Source organism: Lates calcarifer, unplaced genomic scaffold (genome assembly GCF_001640805.2).
Source record: "Lates calcarifer isolate ASB-BC8 unplaced genomic scaffold, TLL_Latcal_v3 _unitig_5754_quiver_1868, whole genome shotgun sequence".
NCBI classification, from domain to species: domain Eukaryota; kingdom Metazoa; phylum Chordata; class Actinopteri; family Centropomidae; genus Lates; species Lates calcarifer.
The window spans coordinates 1-22,879 of NW_026117701.1; the positions used below are offsets into that span (position 1 = coordinate 1).

At 42.6% G+C, this 22,879-nt stretch overlaps 9 non-coding genes and 1 pseudogene across 9 annotated transcripts; all 10 read left to right on the forward strand.

The window, feature by feature from the left end:
- Positions 1 to 50: 50 nt before the first annotated feature.
- LOC127141770 (uncharacterized) lies at positions 51 to 168 on the forward strand (annotated as a pseudogene).
- A 496-nt stretch (positions 169 to 664) lies between these two features.
- On the forward strand, positions 665 to 783 carry LOC127141765 (5S ribosomal RNA). The gene has a single exon (XR_007812273.1). It is a non-coding gene; the product is annotated as a 5S ribosomal RNA (ribosomal RNA).
- A 495-nt stretch (positions 784 to 1,278) lies between these two features.
- LOC127141771 (5S ribosomal RNA) lies at positions 1,279 to 1,397 on the forward strand. The gene has a single exon (XR_007812279.1). It is a non-coding gene; the product is annotated as a 5S ribosomal RNA (ribosomal RNA).
- A 496-nt stretch (positions 1,398 to 1,893) lies between these two features.
- LOC127141772 (5S ribosomal RNA) lies at positions 1,894 to 2,012 on the forward strand. The gene has a single exon (XR_007812280.1). It is a non-coding gene; the product is annotated as a 5S ribosomal RNA (ribosomal RNA).
- A 495-nt stretch (positions 2,013 to 2,507) lies between these two features.
- LOC127141773 (5S ribosomal RNA) lies at positions 2,508 to 2,626 on the forward strand. Its single transcript, XR_007812281.1, has one exon. It is a non-coding gene; the product is annotated as a 5S ribosomal RNA (ribosomal RNA).
- Positions 2,627 to 3,121: 495 nt separating this feature from the next.
- LOC127141774 (5S ribosomal RNA) lies at positions 3,122 to 3,240 on the forward strand. Its single transcript, XR_007812282.1, has one exon. It is a non-coding gene; the product is annotated as a 5S ribosomal RNA (ribosomal RNA).
- Positions 3,241 to 3,735: 495 nt separating this feature from the next.
- On the forward strand, positions 3,736 to 3,855 carry LOC127141769 (5S ribosomal RNA). The gene has a single exon (XR_007812278.1). It is a non-coding gene; the product is annotated as a 5S ribosomal RNA (ribosomal RNA).
- A 495-nt stretch (positions 3,856 to 4,350) lies between these two features.
- Positions 4,351 to 4,469, forward strand: LOC127141766 (5S ribosomal RNA). Its single transcript, XR_007812275.1, has one exon. It is a non-coding gene; the product is annotated as a 5S ribosomal RNA (ribosomal RNA).
- Positions 4,470 to 11,043: 6,574 nt separating this feature from the next.
- Positions 11,044 to 11,162, forward strand: LOC127141767 (5S ribosomal RNA). The gene has a single exon (XR_007812276.1). It is a non-coding gene; the product is annotated as a 5S ribosomal RNA (ribosomal RNA).
- A 6,530-nt stretch (positions 11,163 to 17,692) lies between these two features.
- On the forward strand, positions 17,693 to 17,811 carry LOC127141768 (5S ribosomal RNA). The gene has a single exon (XR_007812277.1). It is a non-coding gene; the product is annotated as a 5S ribosomal RNA (ribosomal RNA).
- The last annotated feature ends 5,068 nt before the right edge of the window (positions 17,812 to 22,879 follow it).

Genomic DNA, 22,879 nt, shown 5'->3' on the forward strand with positions numbered 1-22,879 from the left:
CCAGTGTTATTTTGGCACGTATAAAGGGTCTGTCTTCAGCAGCCGCTGTGGCTTACGGCCACACCCCTGAGCGCGCCCGATCTCGTCTGATCTCGGAAGCTAAGCAGGGTCGGGCCTGGGTTAGTACTTGGATGGGAGACCGCCTGGGAATACCAGGTGCCGTAAGCTTTTGTCCCCATCTTTTCCTGCCTATCTTACAGCAGCAGAATGCCGCTTCCTCTGTAGTTGAGACAGGGCACGCCCAAACTACTTTTATTTTGCAGCCTGTATTTCACGCTCTGTTTTGCACTGTCTGTTTTATGTCACGTCGCTTTCGGCAATCGGGTATTAGGCGCTGGAAAGTCACCTCTGTAAAGTCTGCACTGCTGCCGAATGAATGAGCGCAGTCTGGGTTTTGGGCACAATGACCCAATACGTCGTCCACAAGGACGTGTGGCTCACCGATGTACGTTTTTGAGCAATTTCGGACGAAAATGGACTTGGAACAGAGCCAAATGTTTGATCAGGCCATACGGAAAATTCTTGTTGGGTGGAGTAGTTATTTCTTAGTTTTGCTGTTGACTGTTAGAGAAAATCCCCATTATTGTTGATTGCTATGTGAAATAACAGATCTGCCAGTGTTATTTTGGCACGTATAAAGGGTCTGTCTTCAGCAGCCGCTGTGGCTTACGGCCACACCACCCTGAGCGCGCCCGATCTCGTCTGATCTCGGAAGCTAAGCAGGGTCGGGCCTGGTTAGTACTTGGATGGGAGACCGCCTGGGAATACCAGGTGCCGTAAGCTTTTTGTCCCCATCTTTTCCTGCCTATCTTACAGCAGCAGAATGCCGCTTCCTCTGTAGTTGAGACAGGGCACGCCCAAACTACTTTTATTTTGCAGCCTGTATTTCACGCTCTGTTTTGCACTTCTGTTTTATGTCACGTCGCTTTCGGCAATCGGGTATTAGGCGCTGGAAAGTCACCTCTGTAAAGTCTGCACTGCTGCCGAATGAATGAGCGCAGTCTGGGTTTTGGGCACAATGACCCAATACGTCGTCCACAAGGACGTGTGGCTCACCGATGTACGTTTTGAGCAATTTCGGACGAAAATGGACTTGGAACAGAGCCAAATGTTTGATCAGGCCATACGGAAAATTCTTGTTGGGTGGAGTAGTTATTTCTTAGTTTTGCTGTTGACTGTTAGAGAAAATCCCCATTATTGTTGATTGCTATGTGAAATAACAGATCTGCCAGTGTTATTTTGGCACGTATAAAGGGTCTGTCTTCAGCAGCCGCTGTGGCTTACGGCCACACCACCCTGAGCGCGCCCGATCTCGTCTGATCTCGGAAGCTAAGCAGGGTCGGGCCTGGTTAGTACTTGGATGGGAGACCGCCTGGGAATACCAGGTGCCGTAAGCTTTTTGTCCCCATCTTTTCCTGCCTATCTTACAGCAGCAGAATGCCGCTTCCTCTGTAGTTGAGACAGGGCACGCCCAAAACTACTTTTATTTTGCAGCCTGTATTTCACGCTCTGTTTTGCACTTCTGTTTTATGTCACGTCGCTTTCGGCAATCGGGTATTAGGCGCTGGAAAGTCACCTCTGTAAAGTCTGCACTGCTGCCGAATGAATGAGCGCAGTCTGGGTTTTGGGCACAATGACCCAATACGTCGTCCACAAGGACGTGTGGCTCACCGATGTACGTTTTGAGCAATTTCGGACGAAAATGGACTTGGAACAGAGCCAAATGTTTGATCAGGCCATACGGAAAATTCTTGTTGGGTGGAGTAGTTATTTCTTAGTTTTGCTGTTGACTGTTAGAGAAAATCCCCATTATTGTTGATTGCTATGTGAAATAACAGATCTGCCAGTGTTATTTTGGCACGTATAAAGGGTCTGTCTTCAGCAGCCGCTGTGGCTTACGGCCACACCACCCTGAGCGCGCCCGATCTCGTCTGATCTCGGAAGCTAAGCAGGGTCGGGCCTGGTTAGTACTTGGATGGGAGACCGCCTGGGAATACCAGGTGCCGTAAGCTTTTTGTCCCCATCTTTTCCTGCCTATCTTACAGCAGCAGAATGCCGCTTCCTCTGTAGTTGAGACAGGGCACGCCAAAACTACTTTTATTTTGCAGCCTGTATTTCACGCTCTGTTTTGCACTTCTGTTTTATGTCACGTCGCTTTCGGCAATCGGGTATTAGGCGCTGGAAAGTCACCTCTGTAAAGTCTGCACTGCTGCCGAATGAATGAGCGCAGTCTGGGTTTTGGGCACAATGACCCAATACGTCGTCCACAAGGACGTGTGGCTCACCGATGTACGTTTTGAGCAATTTCGGACGAAAATGGACTTGGAACAGAGCCAAATGTTTGATCAGGCCATACGGAAAATTCTTGTTGGGTGGAGTAGTTATTTCTTAGTTTTGCTGTTGACTGTTAGAGAAAATCCCCATTATTGTTGATTGCTATGTGAAATAACAGATCTGCCAGTGTTATTTTGGCACGTATAAAGGGTCTGTCTTCAGCAGCCGCTGTGGCTTACGGCCACACCACCCTGAGCGCGCCCGATCTCGTCTGATCTCGGAAGCTAAGCAGGGTCGGGCCTGGTTAGTACTTGGATGGGAGACCGCCTGGGAATACCAGGTGCCGTAAGCTTTTTGTCCCCATCTTTTCCTGCCTATCTTACAGCAGCAGAATGCCGCTTCCTCTGTAGTTGAGACAGGGCACGCCCAAACTACTTTTATTTTGCAGCCTGTATTTCACGCTCTGTTTTGCACTTCTGTTTTATGTCACGTCGCTTTCGGCAATCGGGTATTAGGCGCTGGAAAGTCACCTCTGTAAAGTCTGCACTGCTGCCGAATGAATGAGCGCAGTCTGGGTTTTGGGCACAATGACCCAATACGTCGTCCACAAGGACGTGTGGCTCACCGATGTACGTTTTGAGCAATTTCGGACGAAAATGGACTTGGAACAGAGCCAAATGTTTGATCAGGCCATACGGAAAATTCTTGTTGGGTGGAGTAGTTATTTCTTAGTTTTGCTGTTGACTGTTAGAGAAAATCCCCATTATTGTTGATTGCTATGTGAAATAACAGATCTGCCAGTGTTATTTTGGCACGTATAAAGGGTCTGTCTTCAGCAGCCGCTGTGGCTTACGGCCACACCACCCTGAGCGCGCCCGATCTCGTCTGATCTCGGAAGCTAAGCAGGGTCGGGCCTGGTTAGTACTTGGATGGGAGACCGCCTGGGAATACCAGGTGCCGTAAGCTTTTTGTCCCCATCTTTTCCTGCCTATCTTACAGCAGCAGAATGCCGCTTCCTCTGTAGTTGAGACAGGGCACGCCCAAACTACTTTTATTTTGCAGCCTGTATTTCACGCTCTGTTTTGCACTTCTGTTTTATGTCACGTCGCTTTCGGCAATCGGGTATTAGGCGCTGGAAAGTCACCTCTGTAAAGTCTGCACTGCTGCCGAATGAATGAGCGCAGTCTGGGTTTTGGGCACAATGACCCAATACGTCGTCCACAAGGACGTGTGGCTCACCGATGTACGTTTTGAGCAATTTCGGACGAAAATGGACTTGGAACAGAGCCAAATGTTTGATCAGGCCATACGGAAAATTCTTGTTGGGTGGAGTAGTTATTTCTTAGTTTTGCTGTTGACTGTTAGAGAAAATCCCCATTATTGTTGATTGCTATGTGAAATAACAGATCTGCCAGTGTTATTTTGGCACGTATAAAGGGTCTGTCTTCAGCAGCCGCTGTGGCTTACGGCCACACCACCCTGAGCGCGCCCTGATCTCGTCTGATCTCGGAAGCTAAGCAGGGTCGGGCCTGGTTAGTACTTGGATGGGAGACCGCCTGGGAATACCAGGTGCCGTAAGCTTTTTGTCCCCATCTTTTCCTGCCTATCTTACAGCAGCAGAATGCCGCTTCCTCTGTAGTTGAGACAGGGCACGCCCAAACTACTTTTATTTTGCAGCCTGTATTTCACGCTCTGTTTTGCACTTCTGTTTTATGTCACGTCGCTTTCGGCAATCGGGTATTAGGCGCTGGAAAGTCACCTCTGTAAAGTCTGCACTGCTGCCGAATGAATGAGCGCAGTCTGGGTTTTGGGCACAATGACCCAATACGTCGTCCACAAGGACGTGTGGCTCACCGATGTACGTTTTGAGCAATTTCGGACGAAAATGGACTTGGAACAGAGCCAAATGTTTGATCAGGCCATACGGAAAATTCTTGTTGGGTGGAGTAGTTATTTCTTAGTTTTGCTGTTGACTGTTAGAGAAAATCCCCATTATTGTTGATTGCTATGTGAAATAACAGATCTGTCAGTGTTATTTTGGCACGTATAAAGGGTCTGTCTTCAGCAGCCGCTGTGGCTTACGGCCACACCACCCTGAGCGCGCCCGATCTCGTCTGATCTCGGAAGCTAAGCAGGGTGGGGCCTGGTTAGTACTTGGATGGGAGACCGCCTGGGAATACCAGGTGCCGTAAGCTTTTTGTCCCCATCTTTTCCTGCCTATCTTACAGCAGCAGAATGCCGCTTCCTCTGTAGTTGAGACAGGGCACGCCAAAACTACTTTTATTTTGCAGCCTGTATTTCACGCTCTGTTTTGCACTTCTGTTTTATGTCACGTCGCTTTCGGCAGTCGGGTATTAGGCGCTGGAAAGTCACCTCTGTAAAGTCTGCACTGCTGCCGAATGAATGAGCGCAGTCTGGGTTTTGGGCACAATGACCCAATACGTCGTCCACAAGGACGTGTGGCTCACCGATGTACGTTTTGAGCAATTTCGGACAAAAATGGACTTGGAACAGAGCCAAATGTTTGATCAGGCCATACGGAAAATTCTTGTTGGGTGGAGTAGTTATTTCTTAGTTTTGCTGTTGACTGTTAGAGAAAATCCCCATTATTGTTGATTGCTATGTGAAATAACAGATCTGCCAGTGTTATTTTGGCACGTATAAAGGGTCTGTCTTCAGCAGCCGCTGTGGCTTACGGCCACACCACCCTGAGCGCGCCTACAGGTGAAGCAGTGCAGTGTGGGAGCTTGTGAAAATAGCTTGTGAGGTTTTTTGGTTTTTTTGGTTTAATAGAACTATATCTGGCTTTTTGCTTTTTTTTCTTTTTTTACTGAGAGTGTCATCCCCAGACAGCGGCTGCTGTTTGGGGAATTTCCCCTTTAAGTTTCGTTTTTACGGCATGACGATGGAGAAGAGACCGGAGAGAGAGACGAGACATGTGGACGGTGGAGACAAAGGAGGAAGAATCTATGAGAGACAGCTGACTTTATTAGCAGAGATCGATGGGGAGGACAATATAACAATGATGGAGCTGCTGAGAAAAGTAAAAGAAGAGTGTGGTGAAGTAATCGGCTGTAGATTCAAGTCACTGAAGTCTTATGAATTAACAATGAAGGACGCACGAGGAAAAGAAAAGCTGATGGATGGACTTAAGATTAAAGACAGCCGGATAATGGGAAAGGAGCTAGGAAACGACGAGTTGGTCGTTTCTTTTATTAATTTGCCGACGTATATTGAAGACGAGGAGATTTTGGAGAAACTGAAAGAGTGGGGAGTGAAGGCGATCTCCCCGATTAAGCGGCGGATGTGGCCGGGAACATCAATTGCCGATGGGACAAGATTTATGAAAGTGAAATTCACTGAGACTGTTAAATCACTGCCGTACTCAACAAAGTTTGAGACAGTTGGGGGTTCTGAACATTTCAGGGTCATTCATGATCGGCAAATAAAAGTGTGCCGACTCTGCATCCGACCGGGGCATGTAGTGAGAGACTGCCCGACGTTTAAATGTTTCAAATGTGGGAACCAAGGACACTATGCCCGAGAATGTGTGGTGACGGAGAGATGCCAGGATTGCAGAGAGAAAGTGACTCTGTGTATATGTGGGGCATCGGCTGCTTTCAGAGGAGAGATTCCCTACTCTGACATCTCGTCTAGCAGAGGGGACCTGGTGGAGGAGGTGGAAGATCCGACGGGGGAGAGGGAGGAGGAGTTGGCGGAGGCGGCGGATGAGCTGACGGAAGAGAGGGAGGAGGTGGAGATCGGTGGCGGGCGAATCTGGTCGCTGGAAGCGGAGGAGTTGGACAGCAGTCTCGAAGATGCTGGCTCGAGGATAACTGCGGTCAGCGAGGACGCAGGAGATGAGAGAGATCGATTAGGTGAGAAAACTGGAGGAGGAGGGGCGTGTGTTGTAGACGAGAGAGACGGCCATGTGCGCTCTTCTCAGCTGAGCGCAGGCAGTACGGAGACGGACGTGAATCTGAGAAGTAGCGGAGAAGAGATGGATATCAGTGAGGACATGATAAGGCAATTGAAAAGGAAGAAGAAAGGGAAAGAGAAGATGAACGTGAAAAAATGAAAGGTATGAATGAAGCTCTGCAGTTATTTCTTTTTTTGTTGTTTCTTTGCATTATGAGCGCTCCAATTAAAATCTCTTCATTTAACTGTAACGGACTTAGAGACATTCGGAAAGCAGAGCAGGTTTTTGCTGGGCTAGACTCAGACATTTTATGTTTACAAGAAACTCATTGGAGCGATGAGCTTATGGACAGAATGAAGGTGATGTGGAGGGGGGATCTCTTTGTGAATCATGGGGGGCAGAGGGAATGTGGAGTGGCAATTTTGACCAAAGAAGGAATTGTGGACAATGTTAAACAAATATTTAAGGATACTAAGGGCAGATTATTAGTTATTGAATTTGAACTGCAAAGTCTTCTGTTTCGTTTGGTAAATGTCTATGCACCTAATATTGAAACAGAGAGAAAAACGTTTTTTGGGAAAATGAAGGGTTTAGTTAAAGGGAACTGTATTTTAGTTGGTGATTTTAATGTATGGTGTACGAGGCTTGATGCATGTAATGTTGCAATATTCAAGAACGATGCATCGAGAACAGTACTTAATAACATCCTGCTGACTGATGATTTGGTTGACGTATGGAGAGAGGATAATCCATATAAAAGAAAATTTTCCAGAAGGCAAATGGTGTTGGGCAGCTTGAAACAAAGTAGGATTGATTTATGTTTAGTTAAAAGAAATGTTGTAAGTTTGGTAGGAAGGATAAGTTATAAGTTTATAGGTTTAAGTGATCATGCCGCCGTGTCCTTTCTCTTGGGTGAAAAAAGGGGTGGGAAGGGAGGTGGATTATGGTGTTTAAATGCTTCTCTGTTGGAGGAGCCGAAATATAAAAAATGTATTACCGATTGTATAAAGTTTGAAAAAGGAAGTCCGCTGTACGAGGGGAACATCTGTGACTGGTGGGAAATGGTTAAAACTAAATTAAAGAAAATAAGTATCAGATATGCTAAGAGGAGGAGTTTTAGGAAGAAACAAAAGGAGAAAGAGATGACTGATAACTTAGAGAGAGAGGAAGAGAGATTAGAGAGAGATCCAAATTTAGATAGGTCTAAACTGTTGCAACTGCAAAGCGAATTGGAAAATTTGGAAAAAGAAAAATGCATGGGAGCAATTATAAGGAGCAAGGCTAAGTATGTGGTGGAGGGGGAGAAATCTACAAAGTTTTTTCTAAACCTGGAGAAAAAGAAACAAAGGGGAAATTTTATTGCTGAATTGGAAAATGAAAAAGGTGAGAAAATAAGTGACCTGGTGGGTATTCTTGAGGAGGTTCAAAAGTTTTATATGAAGTTATTTGATAAAGAAAGTATTAATGAAGAATGTGTAGATAGATTGTTGAGTGCTGTAGATGTTCAACTGTCTGATGATGATAAACAGATCTGTGACGCTGACATTACAGTAGAAGAAATAAAAGTGGCGATTGATCAAGCAAAAAAATACAAAAGCCCAGGATCAGACGGGTTAACAAATGAATTCTATAAAACCTTTGCGGATAGTTTGGTGCCAATATTGGCGAAACTATATGGGCATATGGAGGAAAGGAAGGTGGTGCCAGAGTCCATAACGAAAGGCATAATCACAATTTTATATAAGAACAAGGGAAATGCACACAAACTGGAGAACTACAGACCACTAAGTTTATTAAATGGTGATTATAAAATATTGGCTAAAGTCTTTGCCAACAGAATTAAGAGGGTGGTAGGAAGTATTATCTCAAATACACAAGGATACAGCATACCGGAGAGAGACATAACAGATACTATTTGTTCTGTTAGGGATGTGGTGGGGCATATGAATAAAGAAGATGAGGGGGGAGTTCTTTTAAGTGTGGATTTAAATAAAGCCTTTGACAGAGTGGAACATGACTACTTATGGCAAACAATGTATAAATTTGGGTTCGGTGAAAGACTGGTGTCATGGTTAAAACTGCTCTATGATAATGCAAAAAGTTGCGTCAAAGTGAATGGGGTGCTTACAGAAGTATTTGCTTTGAGGAGATCTATAAGACAGGGGTGCCCTCTGTCTGCTATACTGTATAGTATTTCCGCGGAGCCGTTTGCGGCCTTTGTTAAGAAAGATACAAGAATAAGCAGTGTCGATATTCCTTTTGGTAAAAAAAGTTTAATATATCAGTATGCGGATGATACAAGTATTACTGTAAAAGATTTGGAGAGTGTGAATTATGTGTTGGAAGATTTAAGACTGTATGAGAAGGCATCGGGAGCTAAGATTAATGTAGAAAAGTCGGAAATAATGTTCTTTGGTAAAGTAAATAAAGAGAAGGTTGGGGTGCCGTTTAAAGTTAGGGATGATTTTATAAAGATTTTAGGAATAAATATAGGAACTAAGGAAAAGGAAGCCAGGGATGAGACCTGGACAGGTGTTTTGAATAAGATCAAAAATACATTAAATTACTGGAAGCTAAGACAGCTAAAATTGAAGGGCAAGGTGATAGTGGTAAATACTTTGTTATTGTCAAAAATAAATTATGTTTTAGGTGTTTTAGATTTGCCGGATTGGGTTTTTAAAGATTTGAATAACATGATAAGCAACTTTATATGGGGAGGGAAAAATGTAAGAATTGCTATGAAAACACTGATTGGTAAGGTGAAGAGCGGTGGGCTAAATCTGCTAGATATAAAAGCAAAAAAAAGTGCAATAAGAATCAAAATGGTACAGAAATTCTTGTATGGGGAAATAGAGTATGGTTGGAAAGTGTTTTTTAAGCAGTTTTTATTTGATAGTGGAGGATGCGGGCAGGCGGGGATCTTTATGTGTTTAACAAAGGGATGTGTGGATAAATTGCCATTGTTTTATAAGGAGGTGTTTGGAGATTGGGCGGGGTTCTTACAGAAAAAAGTGGTGTATGATTGTAAGGATATGAATCAAGTTATTCAGCAGCCTATATTTCTCAATCCCAAAGTAATCGACAAGGGGACCATGTTGCAAAATGAAAAGTTTGTTCTGGCTGGGATAAGACAGTTTAAAGACATTGCATATGAGTATGTACCGGGCTTATTACCAGCGAGAGCCATATATGATTGTGTAATGGAGTGGGATGAGGATGTTAAAAGGGCTGCTGTGGACAATATGTATGATAAAATCAAAAGAAGCATGCCTGTTAACTGGATGAAAATCATTGACAAGCAAACAGTTAGGCTAGAAAGGTGCAACATGCCTGAGTTCTTTGTCAATTGTGGCGGGATGAGGAAGAATTTTAATGGTATAAAGCTGAAGGTGATTTATGAGGCAATGTTGGAGAAGGAATTTAAAACACCTGCGGCGGAGGAAATGTGGAGGATATATATGTCGGACATGGATGTTAAAAAAATATGGGTAAATTTAAATGTGAGATATAATAGTCCAGAATGTGAAGATCTGGATTTTAAAATCAGACACAATAGAATATATACTAATGTGGTCCTGCATCAAGTGAATAAGGAGGTAAAAAGGGAGTGTGATGTTTGTGGTTTGGAACCTGAAAATTTGTTGCACTTGTTTTTAAAATGTATAGAGGTGAGAGAATTTCACAAAAAATTAGAGGTATGGGTGAGAAAGAATTGGAAGATGGGGATTTTGGATGGGAGGGATTGGAGGTGCATCTTTTTGTTTGGGCTGGAAAAAAAGAAGAGTGGTTTTAAAACAAATCTAGTTAACATAATGTTAAGTTTAGCGAGATATGCAATTTGGTGTCGAAGGAATTATGCACATTTTGAAAAAAAGAAACTGGATGCATGGAAGTTGTTTGTAGTACATGTTAGGAGATATGTGCTTATGATGGCTAATTATTTGGATGAGGATATATTTAAAGAGTGGTTTATAGATGAAAGTATGGTGATTGGGAAGGATGATACTGGAAAGTTGGTGATGTCTTTTTAGGATTCTTTTTGGTTGTATATGTTGCTTTTTATTGTTTTTTATGTTCTGACTTTGTGCTTTTTGTCTTTGTTATTATTTGTGGATTTAGTTGTTGTATATACACCTGCGTATATGTCTTGTGTACTTATTTTTTGGGGTTTTTGGGAAGTGTATGTTGATTTGAGCAAAGTGTGTGTATATGTGTATATGTGATAAACTTTTGATAATAAAAAAAAAAAAAAAAAAAAGCGCGCCCGATCTCGTCTGATCTCGGAAGCTAAGCAGGGTCGGGCCTGGTTAGTACTTGGATGGGAGACCGCCTGGGAATACCAGGTGCCGTAAGCTTTTTGTCCCCATCTTTTCCTGCCTATCTTACAGCAGCAGAATGCCGCTTCCTCTGTAGTTGAGACAGGGCACGCCCAAACTACTTTTATTTTGCAGCCTGTATTTCACGCTCTGTTTTGCACTTCTGTTTTATGTCACGTCGCTTTCGGCAATCGGGTATTAGGCGCTGGAAAGTCACCTCTGTAAAGTCTGCACTGCTGCCGAATGAATGAGCGCAGTCTGGGTTTTGGGCACAATGACCCAATACGTCGTCCACAAGGACCTGTGGCTCACCGATGTACGTTTTGAGCAATTTCGGACGAAAATGGACTTGGAACAGAGCCAAATGTTTGATCAGGCCATACGGAAAATTCTTGTTGGGTGGAGTAGTTATTTCTTAGTTTTGCTGTTGACTGTTAGAGAAAATCCCCATTATTGTTGATTGCTATGTGAAATAACAGATCTGCCAGTGTTATTTTGGCACGTATAAAGGGTCTGTCTTCAGCAGCCGCTGTGGCTTACGGCCACACCACCCTGAGCGCGCCCGATCTCGTCTGATCTCGGAAGCTAAGCAGGGTCCGGCCTGGTTAGTACTTGGATGGGAGACCGCCTGGGAATACCAGGTGCCGTAAGCTTTTTGTCCCCATCTTTTCCTGCCTATCTTACAGCAGCAGAATGCCACTTCCTCTGTAGTTGAGACAGGGCACGCCCAAACTACTTTTATTTTGCAGCCTGTATTTCACGCTCTGTTTTGCACTTCTGTTTTATGTCACGTCGCTTTCGGCAATCGGGTATTAGGCGCTGGAAAGTCACCTCTGTAAAGTCTGCACTGCTGCCGAATGAATGAGCGCAGTCTGGGTTTTGGGCACAATGACCCAATACGTCGTCCACAAGGACGTGTGGCTCACCGATGTACGTTTTGAGCAATTTCGGACGAAAATGGACTTGGAACAGAGCCAAATGTTTGATCAGGCCATACGGAAAATTCTTGTTGGGTGGAGTAGTTATTTCTTAGTTTTGCTGTTGACTGTTAGAGAAAATCCCCATTATTGTTGATTGCTATGTGAAATAACAGATCTGCCAGTGTTATTTTGGCACGTATAAAGGGTCTGTCTTCAGCAGCCGCTGTGGCTTACGGCCACACCACCCTGAGCAGCAGAGGGAGCAGGTTGTGTGTGAGACAAGCTGAGAGAAGTGTAAACTTTGACTTTCCTTTTTGCTTTCAAATTTCCCGAGAGAGATAGGTGGAGAAAGTATTTTGTTTTTTTTTCTAAGAGGTGAGCATATTCCCCAGACAGCGGCCGCTGTTTGGGGAAAAATCAAAGAAAAATATACGGACGGAAATCATGGCTAAGGAAAACGGAACGGCAAATGGAGGACGGCATGCGGTTGAAGGAGACAAAGAAAAAATAACTTATGAGAGGAGATTGACGGTGACGGCGGAGATAGACGGAGAAGATGAGGTGACGATGATGGAGCTGTTAAAGGCGGTGAAAGAGCAGTGCGGTGATGTGATCGGCTGCAGATTTAAGACAATGAAACTTTATGAACTAACAATGAGAAATGAAAGTGGAAAAAACAAATTGATGGACGGCTTCAAAATCAAGAACAGTCTGGTAATTGGGAAGGAAATAGGAAATGATGTGATGGTGGTTTCATTCATCAATTTACCTACATATGTGGAGGATGAAGCCATATTGGGAAAATTAAATGACTGGGGGGTGAGAGCAATCTCGCCAATTAAAAGAAGGATGTGGCCGGGGACGTCAATAGCTGATGGCACGAGATTCATGAAGGTGAAATTCACCGAAGATGTTAAGTCCCTGCCTTATTCAGCCAAATTTGAGACAGCGGGAGGAACAGAACACTTCCGTGTTATTCACGACAGGCAAGTAAAAGTTTGCCGGTTGTGTATACAGCCCGGACACGTGGTGCGAGATTGTCCGACATTTAAATGTTTTAAATGTGGAAATCAGGGGCATTATGCTCGCGAATGTGCGGGGACGGAGAGATGCAGTGACTGTGGGGAGAAGAGGGCTTTGTGTGTGTGTGGAGCATCGGCGGCGTTCAGGGGAGAGGCGCCGTATTCGGATATTTCATCCAGTCGAGAGGAGATGGCGGAGGTGGAGGGAGAACTGATGGTGGAGGGGGAGGAGGAGGAGGAGGAGGAGTTGGTGGAGGTGGAGGAGGACCAGAGGACGGAGGAGGCGGGGGTCGGCGGAGGGCGGATCTGGTCGCTGGAAACGGAGGAGCTGGACAACAGTCGGGAGGATGCGGGCACAGAGATTGTCGCGGTCAGCGCGGCTGCTGAGAGTGAGAGAGGTCAAGGAGGAGAGGTGACTGGAGAAGGAGGGGGGAGCGCGGGAGATGAGAGGACAGGAGGAGTGCGTTCCGCTGTGTTGGCTGAGGGCGGAACGGAGACGGAGGTGGGCTGGGGAAGCAGCGGAGAGGAGATGGACATAAGTGAAGAAATAATAAAACAGTTGAAGAGGAAGAAGAAAGGAACAGAAAGGATGAATGTGAAGAAATGAGAGGTATGAGGAAAGCTCTGCTGTTTTTTTTTTCTTTTAGTTTTTCAAGGTATTATGAGTGCACAAATTAAAATTTCCTCGTTAAACTGTAATGGCCTCAGAGACAAAAGGAAAGCAGAGCAGGTTTTCGTTGCACTCAATACAGACATTATTTGTCTACAAGAAACTCATTGGACTGAGGAAATTATGGATAGTATAAAGAGACTTTGGAAGGGAGTTTTTTTTGTAAATCATGGGGGACAGAGGGAATGTGGGGTGGCTATCTTGGTTAAAGAAGGGTGTATAGAAAATGTGAAGGAAATTTATAAGGATAACAAAGGGAGAATTTTGGTTATTGATTTTGAATTACAAAATGTTTTATTTCGTTTAGTAAATATCTATGCACCAAATGTGGAAACACAAAGGAAAGGTTTTTTTGCAAGGATGTCGGGTTTTGTTAAGGGGAACTGTATGATAGTCGGGGATTTCAATGTATGGTGCACGAGATTAGACGCGTGCAGTGTTGGGTCTTTTAAAAATGACACATCGAGAATAGCGCTACATAATATTATGTTAAAGGAGGATTTAATTGATGTATGGAGGGAGGAGAATCCCTATAAAAGGAGTTTCTCTAGAAGACAAATGGTCTTAGGAAAACTAAAGCAAAGCAGAATTGATTTATGTTTGGTTAGAAGATGTGTGGGGATTTATGTGACGAATTTAAAATATAATTTTCTGGGGTTGAGTGATCATGCAGCGCTAATTTTTCAGTTGGGGGAAAGGGGAGGGAGGGGGGGAGGGGTATGGTGTTTGAATGCGTGTTTGTTAGAGGAAGTAGAATATAAAAAAAAGGTTGTAGATTGTATAGTGCGGGAAAAAGAAAATCCATTGAGTTAAATACATGTGCATGGTGGGAGAAGGTAAAAAGTAAAATAAGCACGAGATATGCGAAACTGAGGAATTTTCTGAGGAAAAAAAAGAAATTAGAATTGAGGGAGGAGTTGGAGGAGGAGGAAGGAAGAGCTGACGTGGACACGGAGAGGGTGTTAAAGCTGCAGGGTAAATTGGAAAACTTGGAGAAAGAGAAGATCATGGGTGCAATAATAAGGAGCAGGGCTAAATATGTGGTGGAGGGAGAAAAGTGTACGAAATTTTTCTTGAACCTGGAAGGAAAGAGACAAAGGAAAAATTTTATTTGGGAGTTAGAAAAAGACACAGGAGAAAAAATAAGCGATTATGTAAGCATTTTAGAGGAGGTGCAAACCTATTATGAGAGTTTGTTTAAAAAGGAAGGAATAAATAAGGAGTTAGTGGATAAGGTTCTGGGCACGGTGGGGGTGGAGCTGACGGAGGAGGACAGGGAAATGTGTGATAAGGAGATAACTATTGAAGAAATTCGAGAGGCAATAAATCAAGCAAAAAAATACAAAAGTCCAGGTTCAGATGGGCTAACAAATGAATTTTATAAGACCTTTATTGACGTATTGGCTCCAATACTTATGAAACTCTTCGTTTGCATGGAAGAGAGACAAGAGGTGCCTGATTCTATGGCGACGGGGATTATCACATTACTATATAAGAATAGAGGAAACAAAAATAAATTGGAAAATTATAGACCATTAAGTTTGTTAAATTGTGATTATAAAATTCTAACAAAAATCTTTGCAAATAGAATAAAGGTGGTTGCAGGTAGTATCATTTCGGACACTCAGGGGTACAGTATACCGGGGAGGGATATAGCGGACACTATTTGCTCTATTAGGGATGTGGTAGGGCAAATGAACAGGGAGAAGGAGGGAGGGGTGCTATTAAGTGTGGATTTAAATAAGGCATTCGACAGAGTTGAACATGATTATTTGTGGAGGACATTGGGAAAATTTGGGTTTGGGGATAGGATAATTGCTTGGCTAAAATTGTTATATAGTCAAGCTAAAGGAAGGGTGAAGATTAATGGTACATTAACTGAAGGTTTTAAATTGGGAAGATCTATCAGACAGGGATGTCCTTTGTCTGCTATATTATATAGCATTTCTGCAGAGCCATTGGCAACACTGGTGAAGCAAGACGGGAGGATTTTAGCAGTGGATATTCCATTTGGTAAGAAAAGTTTAATTTATCAGTTTGCAGATGACACTAATTTTACTGTAAAAAATGCAGAGAGCGTTGATTTTATCATGGAGGATTTGAAAATTTATGGGGGGGCATCGGGTGCGAAAATAAATATTGACAAAACTGAAATAATGTTTTTTGGGGAGGAGAGGAACAAAAAATGGAATATCCCGTTTAGGATAAAGGATGATTTTATTAAGATTCTGGGGGTTAATTTAGGACCAAAAGAAAAGGAGGCAAGGGATGAAACGTGGACGGGGGTGTTAAACAAAATCAGAAATACGTTAAATTTTTGGAAGCTAAGACAGCTGAAACTGAAGGGGAAAGTGTTAGTGGTTAATGTGTTGCTGTTATCAAAAATAAATTATGTTTTAGGGGTCTTAGATATGCCGATTTGGGTTTTAAACGAATTGAAAAATTTAGTTAACAGTTTTATTTGGAGTGGGAGGGGTGTAAGGATTGCAACAAAAACTTTGATTGGTAATAGAGAGAGGGGTGGTTTAAAGTTAATGGATATCGAGGTAAGAAAGAATGCGATGAGAGTCAAAATGGTACAAAAATTTTTATATGGGAATTTGGAATATGGATGGAAAATGTTTTTTAAACAGTTTCTATACAACTGTGGAGGGATTGGGGATGAAGGAATTTTCATGTGTTTAAAAAAAGGATGTTTGGACAAAATACCTGTATTTTATCAAGAGGTTTTTGGAGTGTGGGAGGTGTTTTTAAGGAAAAAAGTGTTTTATAACTGTATTGATGTTAATCAGGTTTTTAAGCAACCGATTTTTTTTAACCCCAAAATAATTGAGAAAGGGAAAATGTTGCACAATGAAATGTTTTTTTTGGCTGGAGTTAGACAAATTAAAGATATTGTTTATGAATATGTACCGGGATTTATGCCGGGGAGAGCAATTTTTGACTGTTTATTGGAATGGGATGAAGATGTGAGTAGAGTAATGGTAGAAAATGTTTTTGAAAAAATTAAGAAGAGCATTCCAGCGGGTTGGGTAACTATGATCGACAAGCACACGGTGACAGCAAAGCCATGTGACCTGCCGGTCCTTTATATTGACTGCAATGGGGTTAAGAAACTCTTTTGCGTATTGAAAATGAAACAAATTTATGAGTCTATGGCGGTGGAGGAATTTAAAGTTCCTGAAAGCGAAAAAGTATGGAGAATGTATGTGCTGGATGACGATGTAAAATCAATGTGGGAAAATATAACTGTAAAATTTAACAGTGTCGAGTGCGAGAATTTGGATTTCAAAATAAGACACAATAGGGTTTATCACAAATGTGGTTATACATCAGTTTAATAGGGATGTAAATAGGGAGTGTGATGTGTGCAAGCTCGGACCGGAAACTTTATTTCATTTATTCTGGGAATGTGGAGAGGTGGTGGGGTTTTGTAGGAAATTAAAGCAGTGGGTGATGAGGAATTGGGGGAAGGGGATTTTAGAAGGGAGAGAATGGAGGAGTGTTTTTTTACTTGGGGTAACTAAAAAGAAGAAGGGTCACAGAGTGAATTTGTTAAATATTTTTCTGAGTTTGGCTAGACATTCAGTATGGTGTAGAAGGAACTTGATGCACTTTGAGGGTAAGAGGGTGGAGGTCTGGGATGTGTTTGTGTCAAAGGTAAAGAGATATGTGTATATGATGTGGTTCTATTTGGAGAAGGATGTATTTGAGGAATGGTTTGTGGAAGAGAGTGGAGTGATAAAGTTGGAGGGAAAAAAGAATTTGTTGTTTAATTTTTGATAGAATTTTAGTTTAGTTAACTTGTATTTTCCAGTGAATGTGTAAAATGTTTTTTTTGACTGGTTTGTTTTGGGCCTTGAGGTTTTTATTTTTAAGGAAATGTTTATTTGAATGATGTAATTTAAGGATTTCTCTGATCTAAGTGAAATTGAATTGTTGTATATTTTTTATAATAAAAAAAAAAAAAAAAAAAAAAGCGCGCCCGATCTCGTCTGATCTCGGAAGCTAAGCAGAGTCGGGCCTGGTTAGTACTTGGATGGGAGACCGCCTGGGAATACCAGGTGCCGTAAGCTTTTTGTCCCCATCTTTTCCTGCCTATCTTACAGCAGCAGAATGCCGCTTCCTCTGTAGTTGAGACAGGGCACGCCAAAACTACTTTTATTTTGCAGCCTGTATTTCACGCTCTGTTTTGCACTTCTGTTTTATGTCACGTCGCTTTCGGCAATCGGGTATTAGGCGCTGGAAAGTCACCTCTGTAAAGTCTGCACTGCTGCCGAATGAATGAGCGCAGTCTGGGTTTTGGGCACAATGACCCAATACGTCGTCCACAAGGACGTGTGGCTCACCGATGTACGTTTTGAGCAATTTCGGACGAAAATGGACTTGGAACAGAGCCAAATGTTTGATCAGGCCATACGGAAAATTCTTGTTGGGTGGAGTAGTTATTTCTTAGTTTTGCTGTTGACTGTTAGAGAAAATCCCCATTATTGTTGATTGCTATGTGAAATAACAGATCTGCCAGTGTTATTTTGGCACGTATAAAGGGTCTGTCTTCAGCAGCCGCTGTGGCTTACGGCCACACCACCCTGAGCGCGCCCGATCTCGTCTGATCTCGGAAGCTAAGCAGGGTCCGGCCTGGTTAGTACTTGGATGGGAGACCGCCTGGGAATACCAGGTGCCGTAAGCTTTTTGTCCCCATCTTTTCCTGCCTATCTTACAGCAGCAGAATGCCAGCTTCCTCTGTAGTTGAGACAGGGCACGCCCAAACTACTTTTATTTTGCAGCCTGTATTTCACGCTCTGTTTTGCACTTCTGTTTTATGTCACGTCGCTTTCGGCAATCGGGTATTAGGCGCTGGAAAGTCACCTCTGTAAAGTCTGCACTGCTGCCGAATGAATGAGCGCAGTCTGGGTTTTGGGCACAATGACCCAATACGTCGTCCACAAGGACGTGTGGCTCACCGATGTACGTTTTGAGCAATTTCGGACGAAAATGGACTTGGAACAGAGCCAAATGTTTGATCAGGCCATACGGAAAATTCTTGTTGGGTGGAGTAGTTATTTCTTAGTTTTGCTGTTGACTGTTAGAGAAAATCCCCATTATTGTTGATTGCTATGTGAAATAACAGATCTGCCAGTGTTATTTTGGCACGTATAAAGGGTCTGTCTTCAGCAGCCGCTGTGGCTTACGGCCACACCACCCTGAGCAGCAGAGGGAGCAGGTTGTGTGTGAGACAAGCTGAGAGAAGTGTAAACTTTGACTTTCCTTTTTGCTTTCAAATTTCCCGAGAGAGATAGGTGGAGAAAGTATTTTGTTTTTTTTTTCTAAGAGGTGAGCATATTCCCCAGACAGCGGCCGCTGTTTGGGGAAAGATCAAAGAAAAATATACGGACGGAAATCATGGCTAAGGAAAACGGAACGGCAAATGGAGGACGGCATGCGGTTGAAGGAGACAAAGGAAAAAATAACTTATGAGAGGAGATTGACGGTGACGGCGGAGATAGACGGAGAAGATGAGGTGACGATGATGGAGCTGTTAAAGGCGGTGAAAGAGCAGTGCGGTGATGTGATCGGCTGCAGATTTAAGACAATGAAACTTTATGAACTAACAATGAGAAATGAAAGTGGAAAAAACAAATTGATGGACGGCTTCAAAATCAAGAACAGTCTGGTAATTGGGAAGGAAATAGGAAAATGATGTGATGGTGGTTTCATTCATCAATCTACCTACATATGTGGAGGATGAAGCCATATTGGGAAAATTAAATGACTGGGGTGAGAGCAATCTCGCCAATTAAAAGAGGATGTGGCGGGACGTCAATAGCTGATGGCACGAGATTCATGAAGTGAAATTCACCGAAGATGTTAAGTCCCTGCCTTATTCAGCCAAATTCGAGACAGCGGGAGGAATAGAACACTTCCGTGTTATTCACGACAGGCAAGTAAAAGTTTGCCGGTTGTGTATACAGCCCGGACACGTGGTGCGAGATTGTCCGACATTTAAATGTTTTAAATGTGGAAATCAGGGGCATTATGCTCGCGAATGTGCGGGGACGGAGAGATGCAGTGACTGTGGGGAGAAGAGGGCTTTGTGTGTGTGTGGAGCATCGGCGGCGTTCAGGGGAGAGGTGCCGTATTCGGATATTTCATCCAGTCGAGAGGAGATGGCGGAGGTGGAGGGAGAACTGATGGTGGAGGGGGAGGAGGAGGAGGAGGAGGAGTCGGTGGAGGTGGAGGAGGACCAGAGGACGGAGGAGGCGGGGGTCGGCGGAGGGCGGATCTGGTCGCTGGAAACGGAGGAGCTGGACAACAGTCGGGAGGATGCCGGCACAGAGATCGTCGCGGTCAGCGCGGCTGCTGAGAGTGAGAGAGGTCAAGGAGGAGAGGTGACTGGAGAAGGAGGGGGGAGCGCGGGAGATGAGAGGACAGGAGGAGTGCGTTCCGCTGTGTTGGCTGAGGGCGGAGCGGAGACGGAGGTGGGCTGGGGAAGCAGCGGAGAGGAGATGGACATAAGTGAAGAAATAATAAAACAGTTGAAGAGGAAGAAGAAAGGAACAGAAAGGATGAATGTGAAGAAATGAGAGGTATGAGGAAAGCTCTGCTGTTTTTTTTTTCTTTTAGTTTTTCAAGGTATTATGAGTGCACAAATTAAAATTTCCTCGTTAAACTGTAATGGCCTCAGAGACAAAAGGAAAGCAGAGCAGGTTTTCGTTGCACTCAATACAGACATTATTTGTCTACAAGAAACTCATTGGACTGAGGAAATTATGGATAGTATAAAGAGACTTTGGAAGGGAGTTTTTTTTGTAAATCATGGGGGACAGAGGGAATGTGGGGTGGCTATCTTGGTTAAAGAAGGGTGTATAGAAAATGTGAAGGAAATTTATAAGGATAACAAAGGGAGAATTTTGGTTATTGATTTTGAATTACAAAATGTTTTATTTCGTTTAGTAAATATCTATGCACCAAATGTGGAAACACAAAGGAAAGGTTTTTTTGCAAGGATGTCGGGTTTTGTTAAGGGGAACTGTATGATAGTCGGGGATTTCAATGTATGGTGCACGAGATTAGACGCGTGCAGTGTTGGGTCTTTTAAAAATGACACATCGAGAACAGCGCTACATAATATTATGTTAAAGGAGGATTTAATTGATGTATGGAGGGAGGAGAATCCCTATAAAAGGAGTTTCTCTAGAAGACAAATGGTCTTAGGAAAATAAAGCAAAGCAGAATTGATTTATGTTTGGTTAGAAGATGTGTGGGGATTTATGTGACGAATTTAAAATATAATTTTCTGGGGTTGAGTGATCATGCAGCGCTAATTTTTCAGTTAGGGGAAAGGGGAGGGAGGGGGGGAGGGGTATGGTGTTTGAATGCGTGTTTGTTAGAGGAAGTAGAATATAAAAAAAAGGTTGTAGATTGTATAGTGCGGGAAAAAGAAAATCCATTGAGTTAAAATACATGTGCATGGTGGGAGAAGGTAAAAAGTAAAATAAGGCAACAGAGATATGCGAAACTGAGGAATTTTCTGAGGAAAAAAAAGAAATTAGAATTGAGGGAGGAGTTGGAGGAGGAGGAAGGAAGAGCTGACGTGGACACGGAGAGGGTGTTAAAGCTGCAGGGTAAATTGGAAAACTTGGAGAAAGAGAAGATCATGGGTGCAATAATAAGGAGCAGGGCTAAATATGTGGTGGAGGGAGAAAAGTGTACGAAATTTTTCTTGAACCTGGAAGGAAAGAGACAAAGGAAAAATTTTATTTGGGAGTTAGAAAAAGACACAGGAGAAAAAATAAGCGATTATGTAAGCATTTTAGAGGAGGTGCAAACCTATTATGAGAGTTTGTTTAAAAAGGAAGGAATAAATAAGGAGTTAGTGGATAAGGTTCTGGGCACGGTGGGGGTGGAGCTGACGGAGGAGGACAGGGAAATGTGTGATAAGGAGATAACTATTGAAGAAATTCGAGAGGCAATAAATCAAGCAAAAAAATACAAAAGTCCAGGTTCAGATGGGCTAACAAATGAATTTTATAAGACCTTTATTGACGTATTGGCTCCAATACTTATGAAACTCTTCGTTTGCATGGAAGAGAGACAAGAGGTGCCTGATTCTATGGCGACGGGGATTATCACATTACTATATAAGAATAGAGGAAACAAAAATAAATTGGAAAATTATAGACCATTAAGTTTGTTAAATTGTGATTATAAAATTCTAACAAAATCTTTGCAAATAGAATAAAGGTGGTTGCAGGTAGTATCATTTCGGACACTCAGGGGTACAGTATACCGGGGAGGGATATAGCGGACACTATTTGCTCTATTAGGGATGTGGTAGGGCAAATGAACAGGGAGAAGGAGGGAGGGGTGCTATTAAGTGTGGATTTAAATAAGGCATTCGACAGAGTTGAACATGATTATTTGTGGAGGACATTGGGAAAATTTGGGTTTGGGGATAGGATAATTGCTTGGCTAAAATTGTTATATAGTCAAGCTAAAGGAAGGGTGAAGATTAATGGTACATTAACTGAAGGTTTTAAATTGGGAAGATCTATCAGACAGGGATGTCCTTTGTCTGCTATATTATATAGCATTTCTGCAGAGCCATTGGCAACACTGGTGAAGCAAGACGGGAGGATTTTAGCAGTGGATATTCCATTTGGTAAGAAAAGTTTAATTTATCAGTTTGCAGATGACACTAATTTTACTGTAAAAAAATGCAGAGAGCGTTGATTTTATCATGGAGGATTTGAAAATTTATGGGGGGCATCGGGTGCGAAAATAAATATTGACAAACTGAAATAATGTTTTTTGGGGAGGAGAGGAACAAAAAATGGAATATCCCGTTTAGGATAAAGGATGATTTATTAAGATTCTGGGGTTAATTTAGGACAAAAGAAAAGGAGGCAAGGGATGAAACGTGGACGGGGGGTTAAACAAAATCAGAAATACGTTAAATTTTTGGAAGCTAAGACAGCTGAAACTGAAGGGGAAAGTGTTAGTGGTTAATGTGTTGCTGTTATCAAAAATAAATTATGTTTTAGGGGTCTTAGATATGCCGATTTGGGTTTTAAACGAATTGAAAAATTTAGTTAACAGTTTTATTTGGAGTGGGAGGGGTGTAAGGATTGCAACAAAAACTTTGATTGGTAATAGAGAGAGGGGTGTTTAAAGTTAATGGATATCGAGGTAAGAAAGAATGCGATGAGAGTCAAAATGGTACAAAAATTTTATATGGGAATTTGGAATATGGATGGAAAATTTTTAAACAGTTTCTATACAACTGTGGAGGGATTGGGGATGAAGGAATTTTCATGTGTTTAAAAAAAGGATGTTTGGACAAAATACCTGTATTTTATCAAGAGGTTTTTGGAGTGTGGGAGGTGTTTTTAAGGAAAAAAGTGTTTTATAACTGTATTGATGTTAATCAGGTTTTTAAGCAACCGATTTTTTTTAACCCCAAAATAATTGAGAAAGGGAAAATGTTGCACAATGAAATGTTTTTTTTGGCTGGAGTTAGACAAATTAAAGATATTGTTTATGAATATGTACCGGGATTTATGCCGGGGAGAGCAATTTTTGACTGTTTATTGGAATGGGATGAAGATGTGAGTAGAGTAATGGTAGAAAATGTTTTTGAAAAAATTAAGAAGAGCATTCCAGCGGGTTGGGTAACTATGATCGACAAGCACACGGTGACAGCAAAGCCATGTGACCTGCCGGTCCTTTATATTGACTGCAATGGGGTTAAGAAACTC